The following is a 14,381-nucleotide window of genomic DNA, read 5'->3' on the forward strand; positions in this document are numbered from 1 at the left end:
GATGTCTACTTATTCATTAATTTCTAGGCGGAATAATAGAGAAACTGCACAAGAAGGAGCTGTAGGAAGGGAAGCTCCAGAATTATTATTTTATGAAGAATACAAGTATGTCCTGAAATATCTGCGACAGGAGTACTGACAAGACAGTAAAGTATTATTGATATTGCATAACTTAGCTGAGATTTAATGCTATCTAAACCTGATATTTCAGTTTTGGCGTGTGGCACTACCATAATTCCTAGACACTACACCTGTTGTCTTGGGGTTGTATTTGATTCTGATCTTTCCTTTACTTCTTGTATTCGACTACTTGCACTCTCGCTTCTCCTGCATCTCAAAAACATCTCAAGAATCTGCCCTTTTCTAAATGTGGAACCTGCAAAAACTCTTTTTGTTGCTCTGCTCTATTCTCGTCTTGACTACTGTAACTTACTCTAGATGGGACTCTTTAGTGAGGGAAAGACCCTATCGTAAATGCAGCAGCCAGACTCCTCTTTCTGTCCAACCACTATACTGATGCCTCCACCCTGTACCAGTCACTGTACTGGTTGACCGTCCACTATAGAACACAATTGATACTCATCACTGCCGTACATCTCCCTCATTCTCTGTCTGTCCTACCCATGTTCTCCATTCTGCTAATGATCTTAGACTAAGTTCCTCCATAATCCAAACCTCTCTCTCCAGTCCCAAAGGCTTATTCTGAGCTGTACCAATTTTCTGGAATGCGCTACCCCAGACAATCCGGTTAAACACCAATATCCACAGTTTTCAGTGAGCCCTAAAAGCACATCTCTTTATGGAGGCCTAGCACATTGGCTAATCTAACTCTTTTCTGCCTGTTCTTCTTCAACATTCGCCCTCAGAATCTGATTCTCTTCACCCCGCTAGGTGTATTCATCATTGCACTCCACGTATGCTGTGAGTGCAGAACATATGCTCTATCTATTCATTGCCAGGAGCATTTCTGGAGCACATGCCCTGGCTGCTCATCATTACTGGAGCACATCCTACAGTACATACTTGGATTGTGCTGGCTGTGCTTCATCCAAAACAGGGTTGAAAGCTGAGCATCAAAATTAGTGGTGGCCACTGCAAAAGCTCTTATCCAATTTATCCTGGTCGGACATTTATGCAGCATAGAAATTGATGTTCTCATTGTGATAATTACTTAGAGACATGCATAAGGCTGTGTTCACACGGGGCGGATTTGCCGCGGAAATTCCGTGCGGAATTTCACCGCGGCAAATCCGCATGCGGACGCTAATTCCGGGACTAGCCAGCCATGTGGATGAGATTTCTCAGAAATCTCGTCCACACGGGATGGCAAATCCGCTGCGGCTAAGTCGGTAGAAGCCGCTGCTGCAGCACGGATTTGCCGGCCGCAGCATGTTCATTTTTTTTTTCCGCTGCGGCCGCGCTCTCCTCTATGGGAGCGCCGGCCGCAGCGGAAGGCGGTTATCTCAGCGGAAAGCTTGCGGTTTTTTGCTGCAGTCAAACCGCGAGATTTCTGCCGAGAATCCGCCCTGTGAAAACCCAGCCTAAGGCTGCTTTCACACCTGCACTAGGGCTACGTTCAGTGTTTCCATCTTTCTGCTCCGCAGTCTGCAGCATTGTTTTTCTGTCCAAAAAAAAACGGAAACCTGATGGAATAGAAGCATACGGAAACCTTTGCGTTTGATTTCCACTTGAAAACCACATTGTAATCAATGGGGAGAAAATGGATCAATTTGTTTCCGTTTCATTTCAATTTCTCTCTTCCAAAAACGAAGCAGAGGGACAGAACCCCCGAACTGACCCTAACACAGGTGTGAAGGCAGCATGTTAACCTCGTAAAGACAAGATGATTTTTTGTGATTTTTTTTTGGTGCCATTTATGGGGTACATATGATTTTTGAGTAACTTTTTTCACCTTCATTTTGGTTTATTTTTCAAGGGACAAAAGCAGCATTTTGCATTACTTTGTATTCTGCAAGGCAAATGCTGTAAGAAACAAAAAGTTGAATTAATTGTATAAGTCATTATGGACACAGTGATACTAAACACGTATTTTTTTTTGTCCTCGCTACTCATTAGCTCATCCACATTGTTGCTATTAATGCAGAAAACAGTTGTAATAAATGCTTTTTGTCTAGGATCCATTTTCTTCCCACTTCTGGTCACATGATGTGTGATGTGGCTGTTGCTCAGGCTGTTCATCATTGCATTTGCTGGAGCATGAGTACTCTGCACTCCAGTTCTTCACATGATTCACTTTATGATGTCACTGGTTACTTTGGGAGTAATCCAAGATTGTAATGATGAATACACCTTCTGTATCCCCCACAGCCCATACACCCTAATGTACTTTATATCTGTATATACACAGATACCGGCTGACGATGGCTCATACAGCTTTATATAGAATACCCTATTTAGTATAAAAGAGTGCTGCACCATTGTACAAAACAAGCACTTTTTCCTCTTGTGTCTCCCCTATTTTCTCATGGATTGCAAGCTCTTGTGATCAGCGGAGTGACTGTCAATAGACAGTAAGAATACCTTGTCGGACGTCTTCTGACTTTGGAGCTGTACAAGTTTCAATCAGAATTTAGAAAGTCGTCAACAGTGCTTTGGAAAGGGTTAATATTATATGCAATGTGCGGTTTTTGTCTATACATGTCCCCTCTGATTTGTTCTGCGGAATATGCTGATATTATTAGTAATAATGATAATAAAAGCACAAGATTTATAGACTTTGGATACTAATGAGCTCTCCTTATACTACGGGTGTACACTGGACTGTAGGGGACTCACCAGGTGCTTGTTGTCGGTATAGTACTATTGCTATGTCACCTTGACTATATCTCATCCGCTTTGAAGGCACAATAAGCGAAAAATAAATTAGTAGTTAATTCTAACTAGTCCAGATATTTCAGACACACAAGCTGCAGGTGTCCCGGAGCCGACACTAAATGTGTGACTAATCCGGATCTGTGGTCACTTTCCATTAGCTCATTATATGATATACATTTTTCCAAGTCCAAAACGAATGCCGCACTAAAGGCCGCTTATGCGCAGGGTATACATTCTTTCCGAAAGGTTTTATTGACTCAGACATACTATTCTTAGCAGATTTCATGTGTATACCCCAGCTGACAAGTGACAACTCCTCTATCTTTCTCCAGTTTCATTTATGATCACACTTCCTTTATTGGTATATGTGACATCAGATCATCGTGGGGGCAAGATTAATCGCCGAAAAGGATTTCTATGGTTGGTCTTGTCTCCATTCTTACAATCATGTCAAGATTTTCTTTTGTGTCGAGGCTTTCTTTAAATGTTGAGTAGTCCATTGGTGCCGTGCAAAATATATGATGCATTATGCATTGTGATGCAGTTCATCCTAAATGGACTAATATATAGCAATGCGAGGAGATACCCAAAAGAACCATGAATCCTCTTTTGGTGAGGCAGGCGTTACTACTACAGGCTTCTGCTGCTAGATGAATGTCTGCGGAACCCTGGGGCGGTATGCCAGCCAACGTTGTTGGGGATGGTTGCGTATGGCTCCAGTGATTTTTTTATTTTTTTTTTATTTCAACAAGTTGTTCAGTTTTTCACCTCTTTTGCCATGTCTGATTTCATACAAAACAACGTGCAGCTGTGAAATTTTGTTTCCTTTTCCAAGTTATGCTATATATATATATATTTTTATATATAAAATATATATATGACGAAAGCACTTACTGACTGACTTGCCACTAATTCTCCAACTTCCCGATGTCGTAGAAACATGAAATTTGGCACGAGCATTGATTATGTCCAAAATAGGAAAAGTAAGTGGTCCCAACTCGATTATTCAATTCTAGCGTAAAACAATTAGTGTCCAAATTTTACGTACGGAATCTAATTCTCCAACTTCCCAATGTCATAGAAACTTTAAATTTGGCACAAGCATAGATTATGTCATAAATAGGAAAAGCTAATGGGTCCCAACTCGATTATTCAATTCTAAGCGCAAAAGAATTAGCGTCCAAATTTTGCGTACGGAATCTAATTCTCTCACTTCCCAATGTCATAAAAACTTGAAATTTGGCACAAACATTGATTATGTCATAAATAGGAAAAGTTCATAGGTCCCAACTCAATTATTCAATTCTAGCGCAAAAAAATTAGCATCCAAATTTTACATACCGAACCTAATTCTCTCACTTCCCGATGTCATAGAAACATGAAATTTGGCACAAGTATTGATTATGTCATAAATAGGAAAAGTTAATGGGTCCTAACTCGTTTATTCAATTCTAAGCGCAAAAGAATTAGCATCCAAAATTTACGTACGGAATCTAATTCTCTCACTTCCTGATGTCATTATATATAAAGGAAACGTCGCTAGGTTACCTCCACGTGGTGTTTCTTGGGTAACGCAAAGAACCATGCAAAATGGTGAGCATATTTTTTTCCCGGTATCTGTAAAGTAACAACGACTTCATAAGATTTTCCGTGTGAACACCAGATAAACACCAGTACCAAATGAACTCGGGCGAAGCTGGGTATATCAGCTAGTACATTATATGTGCCCAAAAAATTATATCAATACAAACTACTTGCTTGTCATGCAAAAAACAAGCCATCAGATGGCCATCTCGATAGAAAAATAAAAGTGTTATGGCTTTTGAGAAGTCAAGATAAAAATCCCCAAAATATTGTTGGGTCCTTAGATTCAAAATAGTCCCTGTAGCATATTTTTAAAGGGAACCGGTCACCTCCTTACAACAACATAAACTAGGCAGCATGTTACAAGTACTCCTCTTGCAAATAAAACCAAGCCCTCATGTACATATATCACTGCAAAAATAATAATGTTATGAACTTTTTGAAAGTGGGAATACCAGAACTGCAGAATGTGACCTGGACACAGGCACGACAATGATCCTTGGTCATGAAAGGGTTAAAGTGTATCTGCGCTTTCAGGTGATTTTTCAGAATAAGAGGGCTTGTGTTCATGAGGAATAGAAGGAAAAGAGAGACCCCCCCCCCATGGCCAGCACTTTAGAGCAACTTCTTTTTCAGCATAAAACATGTAATTTTAGCTAAATAAGTGATTTGCACTTTTGCTAATTATCACACTTGCTATCATATAAGCACAAGTCTGTTGAAAGTGCAGTGAGCATTTAAGCATTTTTTGGTGGGTGATGGGAAGGTGGCTGTAGGCTCAACACTAGTCTTAGTGACAGGACCAGGGCTTATTAACCCTTTCTAATCCACTGTCTGATGTCTGAAGACATTCTGATTGAAGGCTGTACAGCTCCCATGTCAGAAGATGTCAGGTAGGGTATTCTTACTATATATTACTGGCCTCTCTGTTGTCGGGGGCCTCTCCAGCATGTCCCATACCGCAGTACTGGTTCTAGCCAGCAGATGGCGCCATTGTATAATGGCAGAAAGAGAAAGCCCCCCCCCCCTAGGAAACCCTGAATACAAATTGGATTGCAATGGGTTAAGTTTTATAAACTGTGTGACTATTTAGTACTATAAATGTTAATCTTTCATTTTTAGTTTTTATGGTGTTGCATCAATAATTGTATTCAGTGCACTAAAATGAAAAATAAAAATGAAGAAACTTTGCAAGTAGTCTTCAATAAAAAATATCCTGCCATTCTGTGTCTATGGAGACCTATGTTTTTCAAAGTAATAGATTACAAAACAAACCCTTTCTAGTCTGATATTGCAGTCATACTCTGCCATCTGTCCTCTACTTCCAACAGCATATATTTGGTAGATTAGCAAGAAGAAAAGGACGAATGGAATGGAGTACTGTTATGGCTTAGGTTTCCCTTACCACCTCCTTTCCCTACAGGTCACAATCAGCGATACCCCCTGTGTCTTCAGTGCTACAGATGCTGCATCATCCTCCTGGCTGTCAGTGCCACCCATAGAGTTCATACGCTCGCCTGGCCCACCTCTTACAGGGCTAGCGGATGCACTTTTGCTTCCCCATCTAATCTGGACACTTCTCTGGCTACTTATGGCACCCTTCCCCACAGGAGGTTGCCTGAGCAATAGGATTCTATTAGGTTCTGATTGACTCCTGGCTTTGACCCATGCCTGTATGCCCAGCTTTCCTGACTTCTCTTATCCTGACCTCAGCTTGTTCTTTGACTCTGATTTGCCAGATTTCCACCTGCACTGACCCTCTGCCTGCCCCTCCATTTTAGCATGAACTCCACCTGTCCTGACCTCAGCCTGTTATATTGACTACAACTTTGTCTGCCCCTCTGGTAATTTGCTATGGTGCCTCTAACCGATCTGTGTCAACTGCTACTGCATCACGATTACTCTTGGGGTAACGAACCAGAACCCCTGCAGTGAAGTCCATACCTCTCAAAAAGGGATTAAAGGGTGAAGATAAGGAATCTCCAAGGTGCAGCCCTCAGTAGTAGCCAAAAGTCAAATTTGTCAGTGGCAAAGTAGGTCCACACCCGCAGCATGACTAGTACGACTGCAAAATCCGTTTGTTATCCTATACCCTAGAAACACCCAGATCTGCATAAGGGCTGAAGACACCACTTTAGAATATTTTTAATGAAAACTTTGCTTTATTTTACGTTTTTAGATGTGTGGTAAAATGCTTGGATACATTCTGTTTAACACCATTTGATGATGTAAAATGTTTCCACCTCTATGATCAACCCTCTTCGCTACCCACCTCAAATCCAAGGCCAGCCTTATGTGCAATTTGTCCTGTGTAGTACCTTCTGTTAACACCCTACCATATGATCTACTGTCATACAGCGTACAAAAAGCCATCTGCAGAAGAAAAAACTACTGTATAGTGCCTACCTAGCATTGCCTAAGTAAGTGCCAGCATTCAGTGACCAAATAACAGCTCCATACACATTATAAATTATCTAACTGTGTCAATACAATTTATAGCTATACATTTAATATTATTATTAGAGATGAGCAAGCATACTCCCTAAGGACAATTACTTGATCGAGCATTGTCCTTAGCGAGTACCTCCCCGCTCGGAAGAAAAGGTTCGGCTGCCGGCGTGAATGAGAGGTGAGTTGTGGCAGTGAGCGGGGGGGGGGGGGAAGAGAGGGAGAGAGAGATCTCCCCTCTTTTCCTCCCTGCTCTCGCCCGCCGCTCCCCGCCCGCCACTGGCAGCCGAACCTTTTCTTCCGAGCGGGCAGGTACTCGCTAAGGACAATGCTCGATTGAGTAAATGTCCTTAGGGAGTATGCTCGCTCATCTCTAATTATGATTGATCAGTGATTTATGATGGTTGTAACACTAAGCAGGAATATCAGAGGAACCCAAGGGGCAGCCCTCAGGAGTAGCCCAGAGTCCAATCAGTCAGTGGCGAAGTGCACACCAGCTGTAAGTGCAAGTGCTGTTAGATATACATGGACACAGCAGGTTCACATGCATTAGTCTGTCCTATTTCTCATCCATAAAACAGACAGGAGTGAGACATGCCAGGAGTTGTTTCACATGGTCCGTAGTTCCGCATGAAAAAAAGTCCATGTATATAGCTGCATAGGCTTTAACGGAGTCGTGTACTATCCATGGAATTACATGGACATCACATGGCCCCAAAATACAGTAGTGTACTGGAGGTCTTAAAGGGGCTGTCCATTCCAATTAAATATGGGCAATGTTTTCATGGACATTAGCTCCATTAAAGATCTAGCTTACTTATTTCTACTACAGCTTATGTACCCCACTGTCTCAGCGTTCAATGGTTATGGCAACACACCTGTTTGCCAATCCTGTGATCTTCTCCCTATCTCTTCCGCTGCAGCTGTCATGTTTTGTTTAAGGGCCGGGTGAGCTGGGGAGGAAATCACATGATTGGTCGAAGGAACGTCTTGCTGCAACCATTGAATGCCACACTCTTCTGGTTATACAACCCTAGGGCACTACTGAGGGAGGCAATCGGAGGCTGTAGGCAAAAAAAAAAAAAAGCTATTGGTAAGTTAGTTGTATAATGCCCACTAAAACTTTGCTCCATATTTTAAGTGAACACGCAGCCTCTTTAACATTTGTGCACACCAATGTCACTAATTGGTTATAAAAGACAACATTTCCATTCTACAGACCACCACTGCTACCAAAACATGTCTGTAAAGTGACTGAAATCTGATGTTGTTAAAATTCTAAAACTATGTTAATCCTTTTTCCAACTTTATTTAATAGTAGGATTTATGAGTGCGGTGCGGGCAGCTAGAGATCGTTCCGTATACAGATTGAAGCTCCTTGGTAACGTGGTCCAATGGAAATTAAAATATTCACTGACTTAGTAGTAAAACTAGCCAGCCCTCGGGCTACACAACTCTCCATGAAAGGGAGAATCAGAGCACCATTGCTGCTGTGTTAAAATGGAAAATGTTCTTAGCTTATTTCCTTTATTGAGATGCCATTAAGTGAAGGTGTGAAACAGACGCAGAATGGAACTAGTATTAGGTGCTGCTGCTGCTTCGTACACTGAGCTAATGAAGCGAAATCAGAAAAGTTTAAATCTCCAAGAAACTGCAACTTAAAAGTAATTCTGGTTGGAATACTCAGCATGCATCTACTCTGAGAGTGGACAGAGGGCACTGCCAAAAATACAGATGTCGAAATACCATCTGTTACCTGCAGTGCATTTGGTGTAAAATTAAATGAATGTTATTTTAATGAAAGGTTATACAATTTTCCAGTAGACTTTCTTGATCACTTCTTCATGGTTTTAAAGATCTCTGCTTGCTGTCACTCAGTAGAAACCTTCATCTCTCACTTTCAGTGGATAAAAATCTGTACTGACACACAGGTCCTCCTCTTGTTGCAAGACACACATTTCTGATAACCTAGGCAGCCTTAGCTATGTGTGACCTGTACAGTCACAAAGGGCACGAGGTATCCGTTTATGGTGGGAGTGTGTACTAGGTGGACATAGATCGGGAGCAATAGCCCCTCCTCTGGTCCTCCCATCTTCCTCCGTGCTGCAGCGTCTTGTGGAGCTACATGAATCATCATCCTCCTGGCTCTGTCTCTTTCCCCCCTAGGATGTTCCAAGGCATCACTGCCAGCCCATCAGCACCCCTGCAAAATATTTGCTTAGTTCTGGTGCTATATTTATGTTATGAGCTTGGTTTTGATGGTCTATTCATGTCATGAGGTTGGTTCTGGTACAGTATTTATTCACTGAACTGTTCTGGTGCTGTATTTATATTATGAGCTTGGTTCTGGTCCTGTATATATGTTATCAGCTTTGTTCTGGTATTGTATTTATGTTATGGGTTTTGTTTTGGTACAGTTTTTATTCACTAAGCTGTTCTGGTGTTGTGTTTATCCTATGGACGTGGTTCTGGTGCTGTACTTATGTTAAACGTTTTGTTCTTGTATGCTGCTATCTTGCAGAGGCACACTGCATATTAGTACAATATGCATTATCTTTTTATTTTGCCAGGGAAAGGTGCACCAGCAAAAAGGCTGCACAGGGTACCATCAAACCTAAAGCTGGCACTATCTGATAATGGTAATGTAAGGAGCCATGTGCCCATCACAGGAATAGGACAGATTTTTGTCCCATGGAAGTAAACAATTAACTTTCCTTCTGAATGACAGCAAACAGAGATTTTGAAAACCATGAGGAATTGATAAAGACAATGTATTGGAAAATTGCATTAATTGTCATTATACAATAAATGAATTATTTACTTCCTTAAAAAGAAATACTCCTTTAAGATTTTGGTGATAACATACGTCAAGCCTTGAGATTAAATCGAAAAGTGAGTGGCTTTTTAAGCTTTGTTCATTTAGGGCACATTTGGACACAGTTAGGATGCAGCTGAATTGTCTATTGGGAGTCTGCAATCCAACATTTAGCCTGGGTTCACACAGGGCGGATTCGCTGCGGTTCTGCTGCGCTTTGCCGCTGCATATCCGCACTGCGGCAAAACTGCTGCGTTTGCAGTGCAATGCAGTACAAATGTGTTTGGGCAAAAAGCTGTTCTCACAGGGCGGATTTTTTCTGCACAGCCGCAGTGCGGAAATGCAGCTGCGGTGCGGTTTTTCAAGACGCAGCATGTCTATTCTTTTGTCTTTTCCGCACGGCTTTTTTGTCCATAGACCTCTATGGACGCAGCAAAATTCGCACCAAAATACGCTGCAAAAGTAAAAAAGCGCTGTGGGAAAAAACGCTTGCTGATTTCTTCGCAAGAAAATCCACAAAACAAAAATAACCTTTGAAGCGGTTTTGCTGCAGAAGCAGTTCTTCTGCGGCAAAACCGCAATGGAAAAAGCGCAGCCAAACCGCAAGAAATCCGCCCTGTGTGAACCTAGCCTTATAGTCTGCTGCTGTGTTCCTCCTCCATGCTTTACACTGAAGCCCTGATTGTTTAGCCCACCAAGTAGACAGCAAATGTGGAGAGGATTTCCATTACAGCAAGGACAGAATGATTATAAATTAGTAACAAAAAAATATTAGGTAGCATATATACCACACATATACTGTATATGAGGGAGATAAGCCTCAGCAAGAAGGAGCCAATTTTAGGTGTATTTTCAGCATTTCACAAAACAAGCATAAAAAAGAGACTCAAAGTAACATACCTAAAATGCCTGTTACATCTTACTACTGGATATAAGGGGATAGACATGTCCCAAGTGTGTGACATATGTACAACCTCGATTCCAAAAAGTTGGGATGCTGTGTAAAATGTAAATAAAAAAAAAATACAATGATTTGGAAATCTCATATAACCATATTTTATTCACAAAGAAAATAGAACACATATCAGAAGGTGAAAGCGAGACATATTTTACCATTTCGTTAAAAATAAAAATTAACTTGCTTAAAAAATTGATGGCAGCAACACATCTCAAAAAATGTTAGGACGGGGTTAACAAAAGGCTTGAAAAGGAAGTAGTACTAATGAAAAACAGCTGTAGGGTCAATTTTCAACTAAGTCAGATAACTGTATAGAAAGAGCATGTTAGAGAGGCAGAGTATCTCAGAAGCAAAGATGGTCAGAGGTTCAGCAATCTGTGAAAACCTGCATCCAGATGATGTCTCTTTCAGGGAAGCCTTGCATATTTCAGTAAGACAATGCTAAACCACATACTGTATCCATCACAACATTATTATTTCGCAGAAGAGTCCTGGTGCTGAACCACCCGCCTGCAGTCCAGACCTTTCACTGATTAGAAAATGTGGCATATTATGAAACGTAAAATCTGGCCAAGACAACCCAGGAGTGTTGAGCATTTAAAATCCTACATTAGACAAGAATGGGACTACATTCCTCTTCCAAAACCCCAGCAATTGGTCTCCTCACTTCCCAGACATTTACAGACTGTTGTAAAAAGAAGTAAAGATGCTACAACTTTTTTGAGATGTGTTGCTGCCATCAAATTCTAAATTCTTCAATAATATTCTTTATATAGCGCCAACATATTCCGCAGCCGCCTGAGGGTTTGTAGATCTTGCGCATCAAATGTTGACCGTTGGCATTGGCCCTTGTGCACATGAATTTCTCCTGATTCTCTGAATCTTTTGTTGATATCTACTATATATGTGAAATATTCAAAGCCTTCACAATTTTACATTTTGAGGAACATATTTCTTAAATTGTTCCACAATTTTTCACAGATTGGTGAACCTTTTACCATCTTTGCATCTGAGAGACTCTGCCTCTCTAACATACTCTTTCTATACAGTGGAAAATTGACATGTTTTTCATTAGTACCACTTACTTTTTCAGCCTTTTGTTAACCGTGAGATGTGTTGCTGCCATCAATTTCTAAACAAGTTTAATTTTTTTAAATGAAAAGGAAAAATGTCTCACTTTCACCTTCTGACATGTGTTCTCTGTTCTATTGTGAATAAAATATGATTATATGAGATTTCCAATAATTTTTTTAGTTCTATTTATTAAAATGATACACAGCATCCAAACTTTTTTGGCATTTGGGTTGTACTTATATTGTCCTCTAATGCATGTTCTCTAAATTTGAATTATGCTACATCCTTCACTCACTAAGATACAGTCTTACTTTTAGTGTGTGGCTGACAACCATGACATATTCTTTCTAAAGTAGAGGTTTAGACAAACTTAATTTGACTTTTAGCGTGTTATGATAACTTTCTGTTCCACGGTTTGTTTGCCCTTCAATAGCTTTTCAATTACCTTTTGTTGTATTAAAGGGACACTCATGTGAGAACACATTTTTCCATTCTTGCACCGCTCACCTGATTCTCTGTCACACTCTGGATGTATCCTCTGTATAATACAGTCACTTCTTATTAGACACCATCTTGATGCTGAGATTTCTTCCTGCTCACTTTTTCCATACTCTGCTAACACTCTCATAATGCATCAGCAGAGTATACCATAACCAGCTAGAGGCAGTACCATCTCTGCCCTCTGGGAAGACAGTGTGATTTATGAATACATTCTATAGTTACCTAAATAAGCTCCAGACCATAAGTATACAGTCAGGAGGCTGAACTACCGTCATCTTCATTATAACTGTGTGACAGGAGCTGTATGATCATCATTAGTAACTGTGAAAGGAGTTTCTATGTCCACTCTAAAAAAAACTTGTGTGGTAGTATCCATCACACAGGTATTATGCTGGTTTTTTGAGAGAACATAAAGCCAAGTAAATCTGAGCTGGTCAGAATAAGATCACATGACCCAACTGAGGAGAAGGACACCAGGAAAATTCAGATAGAAAGGAATAACTAAGGGTGCTTTCTCATCTGTGCTGGGTATTCTGCTTTCCTGATCCATTGTAGTGCGCGAGACTGAGAATGATAATTCTCACCATGAATGTTGAATGGCTGGTAGGAACAGGTCAAATCTCTGTATAAGGCCTACATTAGTCAATCCCTGTGACATAACAAGAACATTTGATAACGAAGCAGCTTTCTATTGTGGTGTGTATAAACCAGCAGAGCCACTGGCGGGTAAGCTGGCAGACTAGAATAAAACAGACACTGCTGCTTTGGAAACAGGAAACACAGAGAAGATATTTCTGCTATTGTTCTCACAATGGAATGTTTTTGTTCTAACTTTCAATTAGTTTTGTTTGGAGTCTGCTATATGCAGCCAAGTCCATGCACTATGGAAGAATTACCAATGACGACGTTGTAGACATGTTTATATAGCCAGTGGCCTTGTCAATAAAACCCTCAGCTTTCACAAGACTTCTGTGTAAACACGACTTGTAATATTGCATTTGTCATTCAACTTAATTTGACGTATGACTAAGCACAGTTGTATATATGTTATGATCACCATTGCAACCGGGGCATTGAAATGATTTTCCACAGACCAGTGAGGCATTGCAGCAGTAATTCCCAATTCCCTATTAGAACCCCTCTAATGTCCAAGGAATTGAGTAGGGAAACATTCAGGAATGCCAAATTCCCAGCTATTGCCTTGTAAATGCATTAGTTATGATCTACTGTATTTTACCTAATACACTGAACTGCATTAGGAACACCTACTCAACGGCGCCTTGTTCCACCTTTTTGGGCAATCACGGCTTTCAGACGTTTCGAGAACAGATTATACAAGTTCGCGAACAATCTCCACACTCCACTGTCCCCGTGCCCGCTGCAGTAGCTCCGTCAGCTGGTGTACATTTTGCAGATAACATAGTATGTAAGGTCAAAAAAAGACATGTTCATCCAGTTTAGCCTATATCCCCCCCCCCCCCCCCATTCCCCAGTGTTGATCCAGAGGCAAAAAAAAAACAATGAGGTAGAAGCCAGTGTTCCTCATATTAGGGAAAAATTCCTTCCCGACTCCAAATCTGGAAATCCCAATAATTCCTGGATCAATAACTGCTCTGAAGTAATTAATAGAGATGAGCGAGCATACTCGTCTGAGCTTGATGCTCGTTCGAGTATTAGGGTGCTCGAGATGCTCGTTCGTTACTCGAGACGAGCACCACGCGGTACTCGTCTCGATTAAACGAGCACTGACCATTGAATTCAATGGAGCCGGCAATACAGCCGGCTCCATTGAAAGCAATGGGCTGCCGGCGAGCGCGGGATGAATTGTCGGGAAGGGCTTAAATATATAAGCCCTTCCCGGCAATTCATCCAGAAATGTGTAAAAATAAAAAAAATATATATACTCACCTGGTCCCGGCAGACGGAGTTCAGCGTGGCCGGCGGCAGTCCTCCTGAACTGCTCTGAACAGCTGTGAGTAGTATTCAGCAGCCGGGGATTTAAAATCCCTGCCTGCTGAATGAGCTGCCTCTAATTGATCACAGCCTGTCCAATCAGAGGCAGATTTCACTCACACCCATTCATGAATGGGTGAGTGACTGCTGCCTCTCATTGGCTCAGAGCAGGGACCAATCTGATTCTAGCGCAAAAGAATTAGCGTCGAAATT

The sequence above is a fragment of the Eleutherodactylus coqui genome, chromosome 5 (genome assembly GCF_035609145.1).
Source record: "Eleutherodactylus coqui strain aEleCoq1 chromosome 5, aEleCoq1.hap1, whole genome shotgun sequence".
NCBI lineage: Eukaryota > Metazoa > Chordata > Amphibia > Anura > Eleutherodactylidae > Eleutherodactylus > Eleutherodactylus coqui.